Source organism: Theropithecus gelada, chromosome 17, assembly GCF_003255815.1.
Source record: "Theropithecus gelada isolate Dixy chromosome 17, Tgel_1.0, whole genome shotgun sequence".
Taxonomy (NCBI): domain Eukaryota; kingdom Metazoa; phylum Chordata; class Mammalia; order Primates; family Cercopithecidae; genus Theropithecus; species Theropithecus gelada.
This window is the reverse complement of record NC_037685.1, coordinates 36,104,714-36,128,510: the sequence shown is the minus strand read 5'-3', so window position 1 is coordinate 36,128,510 and position 23,797 is coordinate 36,104,714. Positions and strand designations below refer to the sequence as shown.

Genomic DNA, 23,797 nt, shown 5'->3' with positions numbered 1-23,797 from the left:
GACACGGTAGACTTCTCATCTATTCAATTTCAGTAAATCCCATGTATGAATAACTATATTCATTCTTCCCTCGACATAATTCTCAATCCAATTTATGTCTTTGCTTTTTGCTCCCTGTATCCCACCATTGGCTTTCTCAATGTAATGGCAGATACCTTGAGGCCATCTCATAAAATAACCTTGAGTTGGAAAGAAACAACCTTAATTTGATCTTTGCCACGAGGCCTAATCCTTTTGTGTAACTGAGAATTCCTAATGAGTCTTTCTTGCTCTAAGTATTTTTTCATTCTAATTTTTAAATCATGGTTTAGAGTACAGAAATAGCTTTGCCAATCCTTGAACCTCTAAATTTCTGGACTTTCTCCACTCCCTTCTACCTCTGCTCTCAAGACAACCACTTCTTGCTTGGACTCATCTTTTTCTTTATATAACTTGAGATAAGAGTAAGTAGAAACCAACACACAGTAACATTTTTAGCTCTTTGCAACTACTTCCTGCAGAGCTACATATCTATGAGGCATTTGATCTGCTTTCAAAATTACAGTAGGCACCATTTTATGTCACTGCATAACAGAGGTCTCCATATTTCTGTCTTGCTTTATCTTTTTCCTTGCTTTCTATCACCCATCCAGTATGTCAATGCCACATATTTTAGAATTTGTTAAGGTAGCTTTCTACTTGCAGATACCAATTTCCACATTGGTTAGGGTAATACTACATGATGAAATAAAATAGCCAAAAATTTAGTGGCTAACACAATAGAAATCCTTGGTTTTTTTTGCTCAAGTGGCTGCTGAATATGAGTGTTCCTGGTTGGCAGTTGTCTTAGGTAAGGTTGCTGCAACAAACTACCATGGAATAGATGGCTTATGAATAACAGAAATTTATTTCTCACAGTTTTGGAGACTAGAAGTCTGGAATCAGGGTGCCAGCATGGTCGAGTTCTGGTGAAGACCTGCAGGTCATAGAAAGTTATCTTATTGCTGTTCTTTCTGGGGTCTCTTATCAGGGCACTAATCCCATTCAAGAGGACTCTGCCATCATGACCTAATCACTTTCCAAAGGCCCCACTTCTTAATACCATCGTATTGAGAGTTAGGATTTAAAATATAAATTTTGGAGGAATACAAACATTCAGTTTATAGTAGTGGGCTATTTACCCACACATAGTCATTCAAGCATCTAGGTTCCTTCCACTTGTGGCTTCATCAGATCCTAGGATCCCAGAGTATTTGCATCTTTGTGGATGGGGAAGGAGAGAATTTATGCACTTCTTATATAAGCACAACATCACGTCTACTCGCATTCCATTAACAAGAACTAGTCACATGATCCCATCTAGATGCAAGCAAGGGTTAACCAAACACTGACTGAGCAGCTTCTTCCTGACAATTCTGTCTTCTGAAGAGAAGGGGCACAAGCACTTGGTGGACAGTTAGCCTGCTTTACCACAGATACAAAAGAGTGCAGTAACACTTCAGATGGCATAGGACACTATTTTAAGAATCTAGAGGAAAAAGGATTTTTTAAACAAGCCACCAACAGCATAAACCGCAAATTATTGATAAATTCAACTCTATGAACGCATTAAGAACTTCTATTCATCAAAATATAACATAAGGAGAGCAAAAAGACAAGCCTCAAACCAGGAGAAGATATTTGCAATATAAACCCCTGACCTTACATATCTAGAAGATATAAAGGACTTTTACAAATGAATAAAAAGACAAATGGTTCAGTAGAAACTATAGGTAAAAATAGATCGATAGATACATGAAAAGTTGCTTAAACTCATTAGAATTCAGGGACACGCAAGATTGAGCAACAGAGAACCGCCATTTCATGTCTATTAGGTTGGTACATATTTAAAATCTGGATAATATGAAGTATTGCTGAGGCAGTGAGGTGCAGTAAACCCTTTTTACAGAGCTGTTAGGAAAGAACATTTACACATCAATTTGGAAAACAGTTCGGCATTACCTCATAAAGGTAGTGGGTACAAGGGTATTTATTTTCTCATTATTCTTTTTAAACTATGCACACACATACACACAACACATATATAATTTATTCCACAATATAAATATTTAAAACAATAATCTTTTGAGAACATGACATAAGAATTGTAGAAAAGGTGATCTGAAGTCATGCTGTAACCGCACTGGGCATATTCTGTAACACTTGATATCTCTTCTTCATTCTAGTTGCCTATTTAGAACTGTTCCTTTCTCCTATCATCATATAAGTAATGGATAGCATAGTTTCTTAGATTAATATGAAATAGCAGTTCCAAACCAATCCACCCGATCATCTTAATCTTCCGAGGGCTGATGAATAAGGGGGTGAGAGAGCCACACCATGATCTCTTTTCCATCTCACCCCCCCGTCCTCTGGAGGAAGCACACCTTCTGTTTGTGTCAAAGGGGTTAATTAACAAGAGTTGGTGTCACTTCCAATAATTACTAGGAATTAAAATTTACAGAAGGCACAACGAGGGCCTGGCAGCTGTGCCAAAATAAATCTGCCTTTGATCATGCAGCCGCAGCTGTTACATCTCAGAACATATTTTCCAAATCACCTTGGCTTTTTCAAAGCCCAAGCATGAGTATGACCAGATTCCCACAGAGTTCCTTGGACTTGAAGACGGAAAGATGGGCCCTACAAAACACCATATGGATGTACCTCTAGCCTTCAAAATTAAGGGGACCCATTTTCCTCCTTTCAGAAGACTGAATTTCAAACCTTTGCTCCAGCAGGCAGAATTTAAGGCCATACATAAACTCTTCTCTTTTAACTTTCAAACGGAAATAATGAATTATTATAATAAACCGTAATATGTAGCCTAAATGAAACAGATCCCCCAGCACAGAGAAACAGGTTGAAAAATAAAGTAGAGGTTTACACCTATCTTTGTGCAACATGAGGTAAAGTCATCCTAGAATCCCTTGGCATCATAATGGCCCTCCAGAAACCACTTTAAATGTGAAATTGAGAGCACAACCACTCCTTTAAAAATCCTTAGGCAAAATTTTGCTTTCTAATCGTACATTACGTTGACACCAATGCCACAAACAAAACAACCACTAGAGGGCAGAGAACCTTATTAGAAATAAAAGTGCCTCAAAGAATGGAAAGTTTGAAATGCCTTCTTAGTCAAATATATTAATTGCTGCGAAAGGCAACATGAGGATGGGTTGTTTATACAATCTCTTTCTATAAAATATGAGTCTTCCAGTGAATATGAACCAAACTTGCAAAATTAGTGAATGTGCATATTTTTTTTTTTCACCGATGAGGTGCAGTTCCTAACCTACCTTATAATTCACTTAACCCACAGATAACTGTTTGTTTCAAAAAATTTTCCATCCATAAGAGTCTTTTGTAAAAAGAAATGTAGTGTCTATTAAAGACTGCATGTTAGAAAAACAACACCTTCCTAATTTACTCTGCTTAGAAAAGATTCTAAGGGAACCCTAAACCAAAAGAGATGGTGGGATATAGTGTATGGAGATTTCATTTGGGAAAAGCAGGATCCTGTTTTAGGAATCCTAATTTGCCCTGAGCTTGTTGCGATATAAGGTAATGACTGTGTGGCTAGTTAATTCTTCAACTGGTTGATTTCTGGATCTTGTTTGCATTGACACAGGCAGTTGTTATTGGTGGTGATGTTCATTTTGTGTCTCTGTGTGTCTTTCTCTCCAGAACGAAGAGATGCTTTTCAGCTTTAGGGTCCTGCTTCATGACAAAAAGGAATTTCTAGGTCATTCTACAACTTCCCTTGCCAACAATATTCCTTCTGTGTGCTGAGGTACAAAATATCTCCAAATAACCAAAATCCCTGTGAGCTCCAAGCTAACTCAAATAAGCATTGATGCATAAAGCAAAAATAACCTACCCTGAGGCTGCACCTGCCTAGTAAAGAAGGGAGCAGAGTATGTGGGTTGAAAAGGAGATGCTTAGGGAAGTTTTGTTTATTCCAACTGACAATCATTAGTTTCAAATCTGCACAAAGCATGGAAGTCAGGAGAGAAATTGTGAAAAAAGAGTAAAAAAGAAAATCTTGTGGGTTATTTGGTTAAATAGAGCTTGTGGAAGATTAGAAAAACAAATACAAATGAAAATTGAACTAAAGGAGATACCCCATTCTAATTGAGTGCATGTGGAAAAAATTTCAACATGGAAACTGCTGTTATGTTGTCTTTGAGAATAGGAACGTGGATGAAGTGCAATTGGAAGCTTTTGAATGGAACTCTCATCTTCAGCAATAGATCAAATAATTCCATGAAAACTCATGTAAAATCCCCTTGAATGACAGAGGGATCTCAAGTAAGCAGAATTCACGAGGATTAAGTTTCCTCCTAAAAAGCAGTGTGTGTGCTTAATTCACTACTTGGCTTGGAGTTTACTACAGTGGAGACATTTTATTTAAAAGTAAGTGAGAAAAGCTGCTAAACCATATAATAATGATGATAGTGATTGTGATGTTGGTGACAATGAGAACAAACTCCTTGTAGTGCTTGGTTGTAAGCACTTCCCGTATATTAACTCATTTAACCCTTATAATAACTCTATGAATTAGAAATTATTATCTTGATATCCATATCATAGAAGGAACTGAATTGAACCACAGGGAGATTACAGGACTCACCCAAGGTCACATATATAGTAAATGGTGGAAGTGGAGCTGAAACTCAAGCAAGTCTGTTTCAGGGGCTACACTTTTAACCATTGGTTAAGCTGCTTTTCTACAAAATAAAAATGCTTCGTTTGCAAGTTTTCTTAGTACTTATTGTTGTATGAGTAAAATGTAGAAATCTATAAACCCATGTAGTTCAGGTGTCTCAGCCCAGCTGACTTAGATCCCTGCTCAGTTTAAGAAGTATGCCTCATGTATGGTGAACATTAAATCGATACTGGCTTCTTGTTATCTGTACACATTACCATCCAGATTGTGTATTTTAAAATATACAGTAGTACCTCAAATATTTAATTTTAAGGAAACAAATCTACTTATGACAATGCTAAATGGAAATCCATGTGATATGGTTTAGATCCGTGTCCCCACCCAAATCTCATGTTGAACTGTAATCTCCAATGTCAGAGGTGGGGCCTGTTGGGAGGTGATTGGATCATCAGGGTGATTTCTCATTACTTAACACATTCTGTTGGTGCTGTCATCACAATAGTAAGTTGTCATGAGATCTGGTGTGCAGCACCTCCTCCTTCTCTTTCTTCCTCCTGCTCCAGTCATGTGAAGTGCCACTCTCCCTTTGCCTTCTGCCACTATTGTAAGGTTCCTGAGGCCTCCCCAGAAGTCAAGCTGATGCTACCATGCTTCCTGTACAACCTGTGAAACTGTGAGCCAATGAAACCTTTTCTCGTTATAAATTACCCTGTCTTAGGTATTTCTTTATAGCAATAAGAGAACTTACTAATACATCATGTTAAAAGGGAATCCTCCACAATTTTGCAGATTCTCGTCACCTGGAAGGAGTTGTTTGGAGTAATGTAAAGAAGGCAAGTTCAACCACTGTGTCACCTACTCAACACCTCATCTCCTCCTTTATTATCTCCCTCTCATTCGCACTTTTTCCTCTTCCTTTTGTAGACCTTTCCTAATACTGAAGGACTGTATAAAATTTACGTCCACCAAGAGGTTCAGAAACTTTAACAGGGCTGATGTGACAAAGTGTTGGGTCTTTCTCTGAAAGTAAGTTTTCTTCCCATTGATCATTTTAAAATAGAACATATGCTGGGCATGGTGGCTCACGCCTGCAATCCCAGCACCTTGGGAGGCTAAGGTGGGAGGATCAATTGAGGTCAGGAGTTTGAGACCAGCCTGGCCAACACGGTGAAACCCTCTCTCTACTAATAAAATTTAAAAATTAGCCTGGCATGATGGCACATACCTGTAGTCTCAGTTACTTGGGAGGCTGAGGCATGAGAATCACTTCAACCTGGGAGGTGGAGGTTGCAGTGAGTTGAGATCTTGCCACTGCACTCTAGCTTGGGAGACAGAGCAAGACTCCAACTCAAATAATAATAACAATAATTTAAAGTTCCATGACTTTGATCCAACCTAAAGAAGCTCCTAAACCAAAAAAAGGTTGAGGGAGGATCTATGTGTCTCTGTGTGCATTGACATAATTTGCCTACTCTTGTACTCTCTGCAAACGTTAAATGCTGTAAGACATAGGTTTTCTATTTAATTAAATCATACACATTTAGGCTTTTGCTTAGCAAATTTATCTGAGCATCAGTTTGACATTTTTAAATTATGTAATCATTAAGATAATCCTTTAGACCCTGGCTTTCAAAGTGTGATCTGCATATCTCTGAAGGTCCTCTGGATTCTTTTGAGGGTTCCAAGATGTCAAAGCTATTTTTGTAATACTATTAAAAATGTGTTTTGTTCTTCTCACTGTTTATCACTGACCCTGCTGATGCAAATGTAATGGTGGGTCTAACTGCTGGTCCCATAGCACAAACCAAGGCAGTGGTATCAAGCTGTGCTAATAGTCATCACTTTCTTCACCTCCACATACTTACAGCAAAAAAGGAATATTTCAGTCTCACTCAAAATGTTCCTAATGAAGCAGTAAAATGTATTATTAATTTTAAAAAATCTAGATTCTGAAATGCTTTTAAGGTTGTGTGTGACAAAATGGGGAGTATGTGTAAAGCATTTCTGTATTCTTCAATCCATAGCTGTCTTGTGCAAATGCACTTCTGCAATTATTTGAGTTGCAAGCTGAACTAGCTGCTTTTTTTCGTGGAACATTATTTTCTTTTGAAAGAGTGACTAATAGACAAACTGTGATTTTCAGACTTCTGCATTTGGCCAAGAGTTTTGGAAAATCAACGAAATGCACCTGTCCTTTCAGGGAACACAACTGACAACATTTGTTTCCAGTAATAGAGTTCAAGCTTTCATGTGAAAATTAGAATTATGGAAAATTTATATCTGTCTCATGAGTTTGACAGCTTCCAAACTTTTAAAGGCTTTTTTGATGAGATTTGGGGTAACATTAGCAAATGTTATTTTTTTTGCATTGAATAATGAAGTATGTCAATATTAGGAAACTGTTTAACTTAATAAACCAAGAGGTTCCAAATGAATATTGCATAAGAATAAAATATCAAACAGGAATAAAGGTCTATTCCAAGTGAACATAGGCAAAAATTTTAACTTAAAGACATGAAACGTTTCAGATATTCCACACTGCAACTAATCTTTAAGAAATTACCATGTGTTGAGTTTTGGTGTTGTATCAAAGAAGAATGTCCAAAATTATCTGAAATGACTCCTAAATATACTCCTTTTTCCCCCGTGTATTTCAACCAAAACAACATATCCAAATTACTGAATTAGAGCCCACCTATCCTCTAGTAAGACAAACATTAAGGAGGTTTGCAAAAACCGTAAAACAATGCCACTCTTCTAACTAGTATTTATTGCTTTGGTAAGTCTTATTTTTTATAAATATATATTATTTGTGCCACCGCATAATGGGTTTATAATTCTCATTTTAAAATAATAATTTGAATTTTTTTCCATTTTAATTTCTAAAATGCTAGGCACTGATAATATTAGTCACATTAAACAAAGCTCTTTTAAGTCCTCAATACTTTTTTTATGAATGTAAAATAGTCCTGAGACTCAAAAGTTTAAGAAATGCTGCTTCAGATATCTAGTCTTAGTGGCTACAAGCTCCATGCCTAATCATGACAGAAGTGCCATGCAGCAGTGCAAAGGCCATAAGTTTGTTGTCTACAGGCTTGAGCCTGATCATGACTTACCCATTTCCCAGCTCTGTGATCTTAGCTAATTAACTTGGCATCCCTGAGCCCTCAATCCCTTTACTTGTAAGATGGATATAATAATAACTACTTAGAATGTTAGACAGTTTCTATGAGTTGCCACAGGTAATGGGCCTATTCCAATGTCTGGAATATAGTAGGCAATAAATACATAGCAGGTCCTTTCTGTTTCCCAGGGTGCCTATACCCATTCTACAATTACGTTGTATTGTCTCTAAATCCTTTAATTTTCCTCCCAATATTACAACAAAGAACACTTACTTATTTCTTACATAATTAATACCTTCTCTAATTCCCTACTTTTGACAAAATTTTCTAACCAAAGTAATACACACATATGTGTGTGTGCTAAGTAACTAAGATCATACAAACAATAAGCATTGGAGCCAGAACTTTGCACAGTATGCCACTGGTTCTGTATGCATCCAGTTAATAAATGACTAACGGAAAATTGACTTAGTCACATCAATATCTGCTCATTTTAGAAATTTCAACAGTTTCCCCTGCCTCCTTCTGTTAGTCTCTTCATTGCAAAACAGACAGACCTTCCATCATTTATATGGGTAGACCCAACCAACACATTTACTCCTCTTCTTCCAAATAGTAGCTTTTTGTAACTGGAGTTACTTAAACACAATCAGGTAATTGCTTCTGGTGGATAAATAGAAATAATTTAATATTTTCCTTCCACATAATTGCATTTTAATCAATCGATTGGATCAATCCTTTATTATTAATTGTTACCTGACAGCCTATGTTAACTATCTTTAAATTGCCAGGTTTGGAGAGAATGGGGAATTGATTTTCGCTTATATCAGCATGTTTGTATCCAACAGATACTGGAACTATTTTTTTTAAAGAACATAATTACATAAATGTCTGACACACATTGTATATACACTCAGGTAGTAATTTCAAAACACATCATAATTTTTAGAACAGATGCTACAAAGCTGCCAGAAGAATCTAAACAAGCCATTTTTGGGTGCCATGAGAATACTTCTCTTAATTTTTTTCTTTTTCTTACTTAGGTGTTAAATGACTGTCATTATTTATATCATCTCCTGTGCCTAATCAAGTTAATTCATATCACCAAACATTTTTCTACAATAGGACACAACTTTTATCATTTTCCCCTAGTTCAGTGCAAAGCTTTATAGATTCATAGAATATTAAAGCATAAGGGGCCCTGAGGGACCATCTAGTTTATCTCTCTAAATTTACAGGTGGGGATATTACCGGCACTGTACGTGGTTCACAGTGCGGAGTAGAGGCAGGGATCTGGAATGAAGGAAGGATTTCTTTTTCTAAATTTCCTTGTCGACATGGTGACCCTCTGTCTTCAGAATTCTTTTTCTCTACTATGTGTTTTATTTCATCCCTGTCCCTTTTTCTCCGTCTTGATGGCAACTGAAACAGAGGCTACAGATCTTTCTCCTTTACACCCCAAAATTCCACTCTCTTGATGCCACCATGGGAAGTGGACTTTCACTGGGGATAAGTTGGAGTAATGGCACGAGAGGATTTTGTCTCATCACGATATGGGAGAAGACACTAAGCTGAATATTAGATTTCTCTCTTCTTAAGTCTCTCAATGATTCCGGCAATTTCTACCTTCTGGTAATTTCCGCCATGTTCTTTATATAGCTTCAGCTTGTTACCAACTTCTCTCTCTTCTGTCTTCTCCCAGCTCCATACTGCCTTTCTGGGGACACAGTTCTTTAATCTAACTCTGTGTTCCTGCTAACTCATCCCCCTGAGGCCTTACCTTTTGTTAACTTCAGTTTTTCAGCGTATTTTCTTAAATAAAAACAGTGATTTCCCTAACAGTAACTCTCATGACAACAACAAAATTATATATATATGTTATGTTTTATACATATTATATCTTAGCAGAAGTATACTTAAGGGGCTTTTTGAACAACTGGTAAAAGTGTTTAATTCTACCAAGGGAGGTCAGTGTCTTAGTCAATTTGGGCTGCTATAATGAAAAAAAAACAAAAAAAATAGACTGTGTTAAACAACAAATTTTATTTTTCACAGTTTTGGAGGCCAGGATTTCCAAGACCAGGGTGCCAGCAGAGCCTGTGTCTGGTGAGGGCTCTCTTCCTAGTTTGTAGATGGCTGCTTCTTGCTGTATCCTCACATAGTCAAGAGGGAGATCATCTCTCTTGTGTCTTATATAAGGACACTAATCCCATTCATGAGGGCTCCATTCTCATGACACAATTACCTTCCAAAAGTTCCACCCTCAAATACTACCACACTGAGCATTAGTCTTTAACATATGAATTTGGAGGGGTGGGGCACAAATACTCAGTCCACCAGAGTCAGATAAAGCAACAAGTTTTCTCTGGGAACTAAAGGAGGCAAAATTGGGAAGAAAATTGTATCAGGCTAATAGACCAGGTAAAGGTGAATATAGAACAAATGGCAGATTACAGGGGGTGGAGGGTGCCTAAAGTTCATGGTTCCTATGGCTGGTGGGAGAAAATGATAGGCAGTTGCATACAGGGGCAGATATCAATAGGTCTTCTTATGTTGGTAAGGAATTTACATGGGGATCCAGGGCACTTGGATCTGGTTAATTAACTTCTTTCCCAATCAGACCTGTTCTTCATCCACTCTGGCACTACCTGAGTTGGGTCCATCACATCTCTTTCTTGTACTATTACATTATTTTAAGGTACAGAGATGAGGAAAAACATGAGCTTCAGGAAAATAGACCCCTAACTCAGGGTGTTTAGAGGAAAATGTGTGGAGAAGTAGTAAGATTCAAGCTGGAGAGACAAGCAGAAGCCAAGACTCTTTCCAAGGATAACTCTGGCATCCCTCAACTGTCTTTCAGATCCCAGCTAACAAACCACCAACCCAAATATATTTATGCAGACTCCAGGCAGGAGCATGCTCAATGTAAAAAAAAAAAAAAAAAAAAAAAAAAAAAAACCCTTCTTCTGACTCTCCTACAAAAGAAACATAACCAATTTACATTTCTAGCAAATTTCCAGCATAGTATAAAAGTTTATTACAAAAATGAATATCAAAATAACAATATTTTATTGATAGAGATCAAAGAAACTAGTAGAGAAGCTCCATATTTATGAGAACTACTTGTAATAACATTTAGTTATTTGAGACCATCTGTGCGAACATGGAAATAGCCTCATTATATGTAAACACATAATAGTAGTTATTAAAATTTGATTCTCTTTGTACTGTACTCAAACAAAAAGAGAAACAGAGAAGCTAAGGTAGGTTTTCTATGAATGTGGAATCAGAGAAACAAGTATATGTGAAAAGAAACCGCAGAGTTTGCAAATCTTTTCTGGAATATCTAAAATTTTATTAGAAAATCCAAGATGCCACATAGCTAGCCCCAGCTATTGGCCTGACCTTAACCATGCAGACCTGGCCATGCCCTCCATGGCGATGTCCACAGTCATCCAAAACAGCAGGCTGCCCTTTGAAGTGATCTCTGCCACATCACATGTATACACACGCCTGCATATTTTTTCTCATACACCGAACTATCCTGCAAAAACTGTTTACAGATGAGACTAAAGTCTCAGCTACTGAATGAGTGCTCAAGACTATAGAATTGATAAGCCAATATATAATTCAGATTCTGGCTTCTCAAAAGCCAGCCCTTTTCTCCTTACACCTTCCTGTTCTCATGGAATCAGCTTTTCCCATGGGACTTGTAAGCTAGGTAGAGTCTTAAAGCCTTTCCCTTGACACATATTGCAAGAAGATAGCAATACTTTGAACCATCTAAACTTGTGGTTCATAGTTCAAAGACATTTACTATGTACTCGTGAAGTTCTTTTGAATACTAGTTGTCCCTACTTTGCAGATGTAAGCTGAAACCATGCAAAATGGTTTTAATAGTCAATGTGAAAATTCTTTCTGTAACCTTTAAAAATTTTTTGTGAAAACATTACTCTTGTCAAGTTTGTAAATGTACTAAAAATGATGCAAATAGTAAAATTAATATTTAGTGTACTAGAAAACAAACACTGAGGATGAAAGTATTTCATTATTTGTAAAAAATTTATTAAGAGTGCTTTAGGATATGAGAGCGATCTGGCTGAGACGTCTGTTATCCTATTGATTGCCAGGGTTGATTCAGCGACCTGGCTAGCTAGGTGTGTGTGCTCTTCTTCCCTCACCGCTTTATGTACGTCCCTCAATAAGTGCGCACTCCGTGGAAGAGGACGTCCATCCCCCAGAGAAGAGGACCAGTCTTCGATCAAAGGTATAGGAGTAGTTGCGCTCCTCTGCTAGACTCTCCAAACATGCTTTTTTTTCTTCTTCTTCTTTTTTTGAGATGGAGTCTCATTCTGTTGCTAGGCTGCAGTGCAATGGCATGATCTCAACTCACTGCAACCTCTGCCTCCCGGGTTCAAACGATTCTCCTGCCTCAGTCTCCTGAGTAGCTGTGACTACAGGCGCACACCACCATGTCCAGTTAATTTTTGTATTTTTAGTAAAGACGGGGTTTCACGATGTTGGCCAGGAAGATCTCGATCTCTTGACCTCCTGATCCGCCTGCCTCGGCCTCCCTTAGTAATGGGATTACAGGCCCCGGCCAACAAGCTCTTAAGAGTAGTTTAGAGCCACGGGCGGCTAGGAGTGGGGACATGGTTGCCACTTAAACGGCGGCGGGCATGGACGCCTGGCGCTGCCGGCTTGGTTCCAGTGGGGACAGGGTCTTTCATGATGAGATGATGAAGCTTTAACAGCTGGTGCTGGATAATCAGAAAGCACTGCTCAAGAAGAAGCAGAGAAAAAAGCTCCTTCAGCCATTCATGGTGCAGCCAAATCCAGAAGGCAGGCTAAGTTGGGTGAAGCCAAAGGCCAATGAGGAGCGCACTCCTTTGGTGGATTCTCTTATGCCCCACAGCAATGTCGTCTTCATGGCATTGATGGTCCGGCTGCTGTCCTGAAGCCAGATGCTCAAGATTTAGAAACCTAATTTCATGTTCTTCCAGTCAGCTCCCCTGTTCTGGGAGAAAATACCGAAGAGAGTGTTGATGGGGAAAACACGTCGGATACTGCTTCCAAGCCAGATCTTCAGAAGATTTTCCAAAAACAATAGTATCTCAGATAGTCTGAACTTTGATGAGGAGAGTGATGGTGAGGAAGAAGAAGGAAAGAAAATAAGATCCCAGGCTACATATTCAGAAACAGGAAGACCCAATTCCGTATCCAGCCTGCACTCGACCCCAGATGCAGCTGCTTCCGGTTCCGGTGCTGCTGCCCAACCGGCCGATAACGAGCTGGGAGAAGTGGAGGCCCTGGAGGACTTTGCTTCCGTTTTCGATTTTGCAGCCCAACCGCCGCATAACCGGCTGGGAGAAGTGGAGGGCTTGGAGGACTTTTTAAGTATAGTTCTCCCCTTAAAGTATGACAGTAAGATGTCATATAATCAGGGATTTAAAAAAGGAATGGATTGGGGCCCCTGCTCCACTTACAGTATATACTTGGGAAAAGAAGAAAATCAGAAGACATTTCTTCTTACAGCTAGAAAGCAGAAAAAGAGCAAATGATCCAACTGTCTTATCTTCACTGATCCAACCGATTTATCTCATGAAGGAGAAAGTTATACTGACAAACTTAGATCCAACCTCAGGGGAACCAAGTTTACAGTTTACGACCACGGCGTCTGCCCCATGATGGCCGGGGTCTGGTAGGGAAGGCGCTCACACGGCAGGAGCTGGCTGTCGTCTCCTGTGAAACAGATGAAGTGGGATCCGAAGGTCCTAGGGAAATGTTTGTGATCGTTCCCGGAATGACGGTGAATCATGAGCGGATCCCATTTCAGCCACGAAATAACTACGACAGCTTGTTCTCAAGATGGCAGAACAAAACTATGGCCCGGGTGCGGTGGCCCACGCCTGTAATCCCAGCATTTTGGGAGGCAGAGGCGGGCGGATGGCTTGAGGCCAGGAGGTCGAGTCCAGCCTGGCCAACGTGGCGAAGTCCCAGCTCTACCATACGAAAATTTACCGGTTCAGTAGCGCGCGCCTGTAATCCCAGCTGCTCACGGGGTTGAGGCGTGAGAATTGCTGGAACCCGGGTTGCAGAGGTTGTAGTGAGGCGAGATAGCGCCACTGCACTCCAACCTGGGCAGAGCGAGACTTTGTCTCAAAAAACCACAAAAACAAAAAAACAAACAAACAAAAAACACAAGTGTCAGGAGAGGCTTTGGGGAGGATTTCCAGTGGACGTGAGCCCTGCAGGCCTAGGCAGGGCTTTGGGCTTTCTTCTTGGCTCCTTGAAGCCCGAATCATGGGCACGAAAGGTGTTTTGCTAAGTTTTTTGGATTATCAGCACCCCTCTGTGTATTATGTGACTCATAGACCAGTTCGCCCTTCCCAGAATGTATCCGAAACTTGAAATGCAGGAGTTCTGTGAGCTCTGCTGTCAGCACCCTTCAGCCACAGCCCTTGTGCACATAAGTGCCAGCACTGGGCAAGGCACCTGTGGCGGCTGCTCCCTTCGATTTCCCTTCTGTGGACTGACCTCTCATCCCTGCCTATTCCTGCACCGCATTAGATAAGCATGTTAAGGAGAGCCAACTAGGAGCTGCAAAGACCCTTGGCTCATCCCCCACTGACAAGTCCCACCTGCTGGGTGTGGACAAGACTGTTTCTATCTCAGGCATGCTTCCCTTCAAGTGCCTCCCACACAGCTGTGCCCAGAAGCCTCACAACTCCTCACCATCACTCCTCCCCCACTCTCCACTCCCCTTCCCCACACTGTCATCCTGAGGCACTGCCTGGCAAGCTACTTTCACTGAACACAGAAGCTAAGGACAACTTAACGGTGGGCCTACTGGACCTCATCCTGTTCCTCCTCCTCCCTCTGGTTTAAACAGATATATAAATAACCTAATTTCACATAATTCTTGTTTATGTGTGCAGATTATTGGTTTTATCTAAGTCCTAATTACACCTTTTATATGTTATAGAAATAAAAGTAAATTTCCATAGAAAAAGAGAGAATAGGCAGTGTTTAGCTTATTCTCATCAAAAAACTTACAACATGGAGCTAGCATCTCTTCAATGCTTTATCCAGTTGTCATACTCCTTTCTAAATTTGGATCAGCTTGCAGCATTGTATTCTTTGTGTCTTCAATGTCTTGAAGTGTCTCTGAGAGTTCCTTTAATGTGAAGTTCTTCTTACCAGCTTCACTTCCTCTACAACATCTTCATTTTTTTCTTCACAACCATTTCCCTCATTTAGGTTGATAAGCTCACCTTCACTAAGCTCCTCTGGCTGCATACTGAGTCTCTCAATGGCAGTAGCATCAACATTCCTATGGCCGGCTATTGCTTCTATGAATCCATTTATGTGTGATTTGAATTTCACATCCAATGCTATCAATTTTCATTTTTTGTTGGACAGCTTTGTTGGCCAATTCCCTCTCTTGATTGCCTTTTTTGATAAAATGTCACATGGGTCTATCGCTGGAGACAAAGAGGCAACACAACTACATGCTTTGTTGTCTGCGTGGAAACTGAACAAATAACAAATGCAACAGCAACCGATCACCAGTACAGTATGAAAGAAGTGGTTAGGTTGGTTACTGATCACGATGTACATCTGTTATTTACAAAGTGATTTAAGGAGTGAAGAGTTTGCAGCAAAATGTGTACTTCATGTCATTACTCACAATCTACCATGGGAACTAAAATTTAAACGAAGATGTTGGGTGGGTGCAGTGGCTCACACCTATAATCCCAGCACTTTGGGAGGCCAAGGCGGGTGGATCACTTAAGGTCAAGAATTCAAGGCCAGCCTGGCCAACATGGTGGAACTACGTCTCTACCAAAAATCCAAAAATTAGCCAAGCATGGTGGTGCATGCCTGTACTCCCAGTTACTCAGGAGGTTGAGGCAGGACAATCACTGGAACCCAAGAGGCAGAGGTTGTAGTGAGCTGAGATCATGCCACTGCACTCCAGGGGGACAGAGTGAGACTGTCTCAAACAACAACAACAAAAAACCTAAGTTGTTGGGGCACTGACATTATTCAACTAAACCATGATGACTGAAATTCACGCAAAGTGGAATCATATACAGTGAGGGCTACCTATATAAACATAATCAAACCCTGGAGTATTCTGGGATGGACTCCACTTTTTTTTTGTCACATTGATTACTTTCCTTCCTTGTGTCTCCGACCTCAAAGGCAGTAGAGGGTGATGGTTTAACTGATCCTGGAGTTAAATTGCCTTTGGTTGCAGACTAGTCTGCCGGTTCCTGTCTGTAACTTGTCTCATACCTGTTTTTCTCTGGTCCTCTATTTTCTCATCTGGTAAAACTATAATAATAACCATCCCTATCTTGTAGAGTTTTGTGAGCATTGCATAAAAGAATCCATGTAAAATCCTCAGAATGTATCAATCATAGAGTAAGAATCCAGTGAACACTTTTATTTTAATAACATTATTACTCATAGTAGGTGGTTCTGAAAAGTTATTTATTTAACTAGTATTTATTGATGTTCTGTTATGTATTTGTTGCTGAGAATATAGTGGAGAAAGGTTTTTCCCCATAGAGTTTACACTCTAGTGAGGCAAACATCATTTGTTCATTCAAAATTAACACTCATTTAAAAAGATAAAAAATAAGCCTATGAAAAGATAGAAACATATAAAACTAATAGAAAAATAATTTCAGATAAATCATGTTAAATGCTTTTTTTAAAGTGAGGTTGTAAAACTGTTAAATGCAGAAGAAAAAAAATAAGTGAATTTTTTGGACACCCTAGGAGCTCTGCCCCTGCTTTAGGTACCTGAGAAAGGGTCACCTTTAGTCTTCCCCAACACAAATCTTTAAATCTGCTCTTCAGAGAATTATTTCCATGACAATGTATTTGCCCAGTTCTTGCAGTGAAAGAAAAAAACCGATTTCACCAATATTTACTTATTGCTGTTAACAGATCTAAATGTTGAACAGCAGTTGGCCACCTCAGTATCCATTGCGAGTTTTTATCTTCTTTTATGGATGAGTGTATTTGACTATGTCATCCCAGACTTTCCTTATGATAAATTGAGGTATTTGCTCATATAAATATTTCAGGAAGCAAAACAAGGAGACTTGGAAAGAATGCTTGAAGAGGAGATAGATCTATGTCCCGATCCTCCTGCTATACCACTTACGTGTGTTCTCCCTGTTGTTTAAGCAGAAAAACACAAAGCACAGTTCTAAAAATACTTTATCAGTGCAATATTTCCACTTTTGAAGACTTTTAGAGAAGGACTAAAAAGGTCCCAACCAGGGGCTGACAAAGTAGCTGCCCTGTCTTTAGAATGCAGGTTGTAAAGGGGGCATCAGGCTCTCATTGTAGCACACAGCTCTGTTGTCATGGAACATGGGAGGAAGCATTCTCCATGAATATCTTCATATTTTGAAGAACCTTAATTACAACAAAAGTGGTATTTTGACAATTCTGTTAACAATGTGGAGGAAAGGAGGCTTGGTGCTCAAATAATGTATTTCCTTGATTATTCTGAAGCTTCTCTTCATGTGGAGAGGGTCTTCTTGCAGTGTGAGGCAGACCGCTTGGGCATTCAAGGAGAAGGCGTGGGTCCTGTTCCACAAGGCAGATTAGCTGCAACCATATGTGTGTACAAAAGGAATAATGAGGGTAAAACCACAAAGTAGCGATTGTGAACTTTCTGCTTCCAAATTCTCCCAGGCTTTGAAACAGGCGAAATACAGGGCCTGCTGTCTCTGCAGAACCAACAGTAATGGTTCCAGCTGCATCCTCTCCTACACCACCTACTATTCCTTCAAAGAACTGAAAATAGAAGAAGCTAGCTTTCAAATAAAAAGTGCATATCTCAGCACTTTGGGATGCCGAGGAGGGCGGATCACAAGGTCCAGAGATCAAGACCATCCTGGCTAGCACAGTGAATCCCTGTCTCTACTAAAAATACAAAAAATTAGCCAGGTGTGGTGGCGGGTGCCTGTCGTCCCAGATGCTCCGGAGGCTGAGGCAGGAGAACGGTGTTAACCTGGGAGGCGGAGCTTGCAGTGAGCTGAGATCGCACCATTGCACTCCAGCCTGGGCAACAGAGAGAGACTCCATCTCAAAAAAAAAAAAAAAAAGGCATGTCATTGTTGGTGGATCAGGTGGGCATCTTGGTGCAGAGGGTGGGGTGTGTGGCTTGTGGAATGAAGTCACACTGCAAGCCTCAATGTCTTTGTTTTGAAAAATGGTAGTGCAATCTTCTTCAGAGAAATTCTTGTTTAAAGAATGCTCAAAACGCCGAAAATAAAATTTAAAAAGAAAAAGAGGATCAGCAATAAAGCCATTAGGAAGTACGGGTCAAAGTCAAGGATTAATTACTTCGATAGATATTTCATGAGAAAGTACTTTATGCCAGGCAGGGCTGCTGTGTGTGACTGTGCAGTGTGTAGACTGCAGAAGAGCACTCGGCTGCTCACCCTATGCAGGGTGGTGGAGGCCCTAGAGTCAGACAAGTTTTTCTCTCTGAGGATAAAATGGTGAATCAAATAGACAAAGTCTCTCTCCTCGCAAAGTATACATTTCAGTGCAGGATGCAGACACATTAGCAGGCATGTATATGACAGTGTGTTGAATGTCATGTACATGGAGTGTCATGGGTACGTGGAAGAGGACCTTGATCCACAGAGAATCCTTCTGGAGCGGCTACAGCTGGCACCATGGAGTACAGGCTGACACCTGTACATTTGTTGCTCAAATGACATATTTCCTTGATTATTATAAAGGTTCTCTGCATGTACAGAGGATCGTCTCCTAGTATGAGGCAGAGAGTTTGGGCCTTCAAGAAGGGGCGGTTCCTGTTCCCTAAGGCAGATTAGCCACAACCCTATGCCTGAACAAAAGGAACAAAATGGGTGAAACCACACAGTATGTGAGCAATGGGAGTGCTTCAGACAAAGGGAGTGAAATGGGCAAAAGCTCAAGCAAAAGAAAGGCCTGATACTTTCAAGCCTCTGACTGAATTCAGTTTTAATTGGAGCATCAAGAGTAAGAATGCAGAAGGAGCTGGAGAGGGAGGTAAGGGCCCTTACGCACAGCCCAGTCGACCATGCTAAAGTGTGTGGAGCAGCGAGTGAATGTTGGCAAGCAGGAAGGGGGAAGGGTCCCAGGATCTGCATTTTGCAAAGACCATTATGAATGCCAGGTCCAGATTGATTTGAGAGGAACAAGAGGTGAAAAAGGATGCATACCACACATTGCAGATTTTACTTTGGAAACTTGTAAATCGTCTATTAAAAATTTTAAATAAATTAAAAAGGAATTAGTTAGAATTGAAAGTAAAATTCTATAAATGACCTTACCCATTTATCCATTTGGTGACAAAACCACACAGAGAAAAGTTGTTCTGAGTGATTTTAAAAAACATAAATGACTGTGTAACCCCAGTGGGATATACCCCAGGGAAAAAAATTCCCTGCAAAAAATCACTTAAACTGTTTTCAGTAATTGTTGGAGGAAATGTTAATATAATTATTCTGAGATTTCTAATCTAATACATGTAAAGTCATAAAAACACTGTAATTTTAAAGGAATTTAAAATTTGTAATGCAAGAACAAGAAGGAATTGTTTTAGTATTACAAATTGTAGAGACTTTAATTTTTTTTTTTTTAACGGAAAACATGTGAATGACATTTTTGGTGATAACAGGTGGGGCCTAAGGGTAGTCTAAAGTGGGAAGATAGAGACAAGAAAGCAAAATTATTGTACAAATTAAATAATAAGAAATTTCTGTTTTCTCTTAGCAGCTCAAGAAGGAGAATTTGAGGAAGGCTGAACTCAGAGAAGAGAGGTGGTAAAATAGAGAGAAAGGTCTCTGGAGAGATCAGCTACATGGTAGCCAGCTGGGACCCATGGAGGACAAAGATCATTATGATATTCCCTGCAGCAAGAACCAGCAAATGAACTGTCAGGCCAGTGAGGTCCGACACCCAATTATAAGTTGTCAAACACAAACACAGTGTCTTTCCATCAAACCTACATTTGTTAACATTATTTTAATTTACCTTCTGTTTTTTGTCAAGCACTGATATTGTGTTAAATCCTTCAGACAAAGTTTGGTGCTTTCATGACCTGACTATGTGTTTGCAGTCAGTGTTTGGAGAAATGAGGGAGATGAGGGAGAAGAAGGGCTGTGTGTGTTCACATTTTGGAGCACAGCAGTCCCCAGACCAGCTTGGGAAGCAAGGTGAGCTAGTGACAAGGTGGCCGGAAAGTATAGATAAGCAGCTAGAAACAGGAGTGGAGAGAGATAGGGTGAACTGGGGGGTGTGAGAGAGAGCTGGAAGTCTTAAGATTAAGCCAAGAAGTGTGGTAATAAGATGCTGTCACTCTGAGATGGGAGGGAGAGTTAGTCTTCATATTATGCCATATTAGATACTTAAAATTGCTTGAGAGTCATACCTATGGATGTAATCTCTGCTATGCCCCAACTAGCCATGAGATTTATGGGCAAGCTATTTCATGTCCCAGAGCCTCTTCAATTTCTTACTCTGTAAGTTTCTCCTTTGTTCTTGTTTGCTTCATGGCACTGGTTGACCCCATCTGCTCCTGCTCACACACAGCCAATGGATCCACAACACACAACTGCATGGGCCCAGAGGTGGTGGGCTTCACTCTCAATCACTAATTTCCAAACAGAGCTGGGAAAAGAAGTTGATGAAGGGAGCTAGGTGAACTCATGGTCATTCCTAAGAATCTCCTTTCCTTGAATGCTCAGACAGATCCTGGTTTTTGTTTATTTGATTGATTGATTTTTTTATTATGTTTTAAGTTCTAGGATACATGTGCACAACATGCAGGTTTGTTACATATGTATACATGTGCCATGTTGGTGTGCTGCACCCATTAACTCGTCATTTACATTAGGTATATCTCCTAATGCTATTCCAATTAATAGAAAAAGAGGGAATCCTCCCTAACTCATTTTATGAGGCCAACATCATCCTGATACTAAAGCCTGGCAGAGACACAACAAAAAAAGAGAATTTTAGACCAATATCCCTGATGAACATCGATGCAAAAATCCTCAATAAAATACTGGCAAACCGAATCCAGCAGCACATCAAAAAGCTTATCCACCATGATCAAGTGGGCTTCAACCCTGGGATGCAAGGCTGGTTCAACATATGACAGATCCTGTTTTACAGACCTTCTGTGGCCCCAGTATCTTGGCACTGTTTGGTATGCAAAAGTTTATCTTGGGCAGATGGGATTTCTCCAAATCTTCCATTTGGCTGGCCAGTCTAAGACAGTGTCCTTGACGTACTGTTGCTGCCTGCCCTGCTTAGTTTGGCGTTGCCTGGTGGTGGTCACTGTGCCTGTGCAATTCCTCCATTTCCTAATGTCAGGGTCAATGCAGGGATGTGGGCTGAATCGTAACTGACAGGCACACCGAGAGCTGGGGGAGCACAGAAAGGTTGAGAATCACTGAGCAAATGACCGAATCCTTGAGGAGTTTAAGTATATCTGAAATCTTAGAGCAATACAGCCAGTCCCTGGAAATAGGGTTAAACTTCAAACTTAAGCATTATAACACATGTCTATGAAGTTTCTGTTTTGTAATGCTTAAAATTGCCGTTGACACTATGGGGCTGAGAAAAGGCCCATTTTTACCTAAAGCAGTAAGTGTGTCATTCACCAAGGCAACGCTACCTTTCCCATGATAAATGGAACTGAAGCTCTTTTTGGGCTGCTACCAAAAATATGCTGAGGAACATCTACCACATAAATGAGATTCCTTAATTGTTTAGCATAAAGATTTCTCAGCATTCTGAAGAAATTGATTCCTCCTAGTTTAAATAAGAAAATGTGTCTTTCTTTTAAGATATAAATAGTGACACCTATAGAAGGATCAAATGCAAAAAGAAATTTCTTCCATTAAGTAATTTCCAGAGATTGTCATTTTCTTAAAGACCACGTACACGCTTACTCACACCCACACACACCCAGGACTAACACAAATTACAGCTGATTGGGAAAATCTCAACTTTTTTTGCTAATTTATTTTGTTGGTTTTTCACCCCTAAAATGTCAACAAAAGTGAATAAAATTGTGAAGCTCTGCACGGTAATACAATGTTACCACGGAGAAACATGTAGGGTTGCTCATCCCATGCATTTAGTTGTTTAATTGATTGTTTTTATATTTTTTAATGCAAGAAGAGTGACATCAACTTGAAGACCCCATAAGATATTCACTTCATACAGGAACATTTTTTGCTTCTTTGATTTTTAGGGTTGACCTTACTTTTTGAGAGCCATGCATTTAATAATAATGCATTGATAGTAATGCATTTAACAGTAATGAACACAAATGTTAAGTGTATGGTTGCAGTGATAAACCTAAGATGTGACCCAGTTTGTATCTGGACATCTTCCATTAGCCTTTGCTCTGTCTGGTTTAAAAGAGATCCTACTTGCAACTTAAACAGAAAAAGGACATCAACTTGCATTCCCTGTGCTCTTAATTAGTGTTTCCTACGAAACAACAAGGGAAAGCAAATAAACAGAAAAAACGCACAAGGGGTGTGAAATTCAATTCCTGGAAGAGGAAGGTTGATGGTCAATAAGTGCATGAGGGCATGTTCAACCTCCCTTATAAAAGAGAGAAAGGAAGATTAAAGCAGCAATATGATGCCATTTCTTACCTGCTCAGCAGATCAGCCAAAAATTTGAAGTCTGACCACCTGAGACTGGGTAAGGACTCACTGCTTCTGAGGTCACACATCTATATGCGTATTTTGAAGGAAAATTTGGCATCATCTAGAAAAGCTGTACTTTTTTAAATTGTGAAATATTTTTAGTATATAAAAAAGGTAGAGAAAATATAATAAACCTCTATGTATCTTCCATCTAGCATGAAAAATATACACTGAAAATGCTCTGTTTATCTTTCCTCATTCCCCTTTTCCTCATCTCAAGTGAAACCTCTGTCTTGAACTTGGCATTTGTCATTTTTCGTGCTTATTTCACTACTTATGTATGCCTCCATACACCACATCTTTGGCCTTTACATAAATGGTATTGTATTGTATATTCCTTCTTGCAACTTGGGTTTTTGTTTATTCTTTTTTCTTGAGCTAAATATTATCTTTATGAAATTTAGCCACATGTTAATTTATCTATATATCCATGATATATGTAGCTGTAGCTTGTTAATTTTAACTTCTTATAGTGTTCCTTTGGTAAATACACTGTAGTTTATTTTTTAGTCCCCTACAGATGATCAATTAGTTTTATTTTTCCAGGATTTTTTTTTTTTTTGGCTCTTATAAACAATACTGCAATAAGCATTCTTGTGTGGATATTTACTTTGAAAACATGGGTGAGTTTTTCTGGGTCTGTCTTGTACTCTACAGAGTAGTATGGGGTCGTTTAGAAGAAAACTTCTCAACCTTTAACGTGCATTTGAACGTTCTAAAAATGCAAATACTGATTCAGTAAATCCAGCGTGCGAATAGAAATTCTGCCTCTCTAACAAGCTCCAAGGTGATGGCAATGTTGCTGGCCCATGGACCGTGCTGGGGGTTTATCAGATCTCAGAGCTGTTTGCTTCCCAGGCAGCTTCTTAGTACATCCCTGTGAGCAAACATCAGTATGCTTGTAGTCTCCTCATCTATACCATGAATGGCATTATTCTGGTTTACTCTTTAATACTGAATGGACCACTTTATACAGTGTAACCTTTCCAAAAAACTGAATACGCCATAACAAAGTCTTTAAGAGATACAATACCTTTTTTTTTTTTTTTTTTTTTGAAACTGAGTCTTGCTCTGTTGCCCAGGCTGGAGTGTAGTGGTGCGATCTCAGCTCACTGCAACCCTTGCCTCCGGGGTTCAAGTGATTCTCCTGCCTTAGCCTCCAGAGTAGCTGGGATTACAGGTGCAGGCCACCATGCTCAGCTAATTTTTTTGTATTTTGTAAAGACAGGGTTTCA

General features: G+C 39.6%; 1 long non-coding RNA gene across 1 annotated transcript in view; it reads left to right on the top strand.

Moving 5' to 3' along the window:
* The window catches only part of LOC112611064, a 42,978-nt gene extending 22,853 nt beyond the window's left edge, over nt 1–20,125 (top strand). The window contains exons 2-3 of the long non-coding RNA XR_003116536.1: nt 5,609–5,710; nt 19,609–20,125. This is a non-coding gene — a long non-coding RNA (uncharacterized LOC112611064). The remainder of the gene's footprint in view (nt 1–5,608; nt 5,711–19,608) is intronic.
* Nucleotides 20,126–23,797: the final 3,672 nt, after the last annotated feature.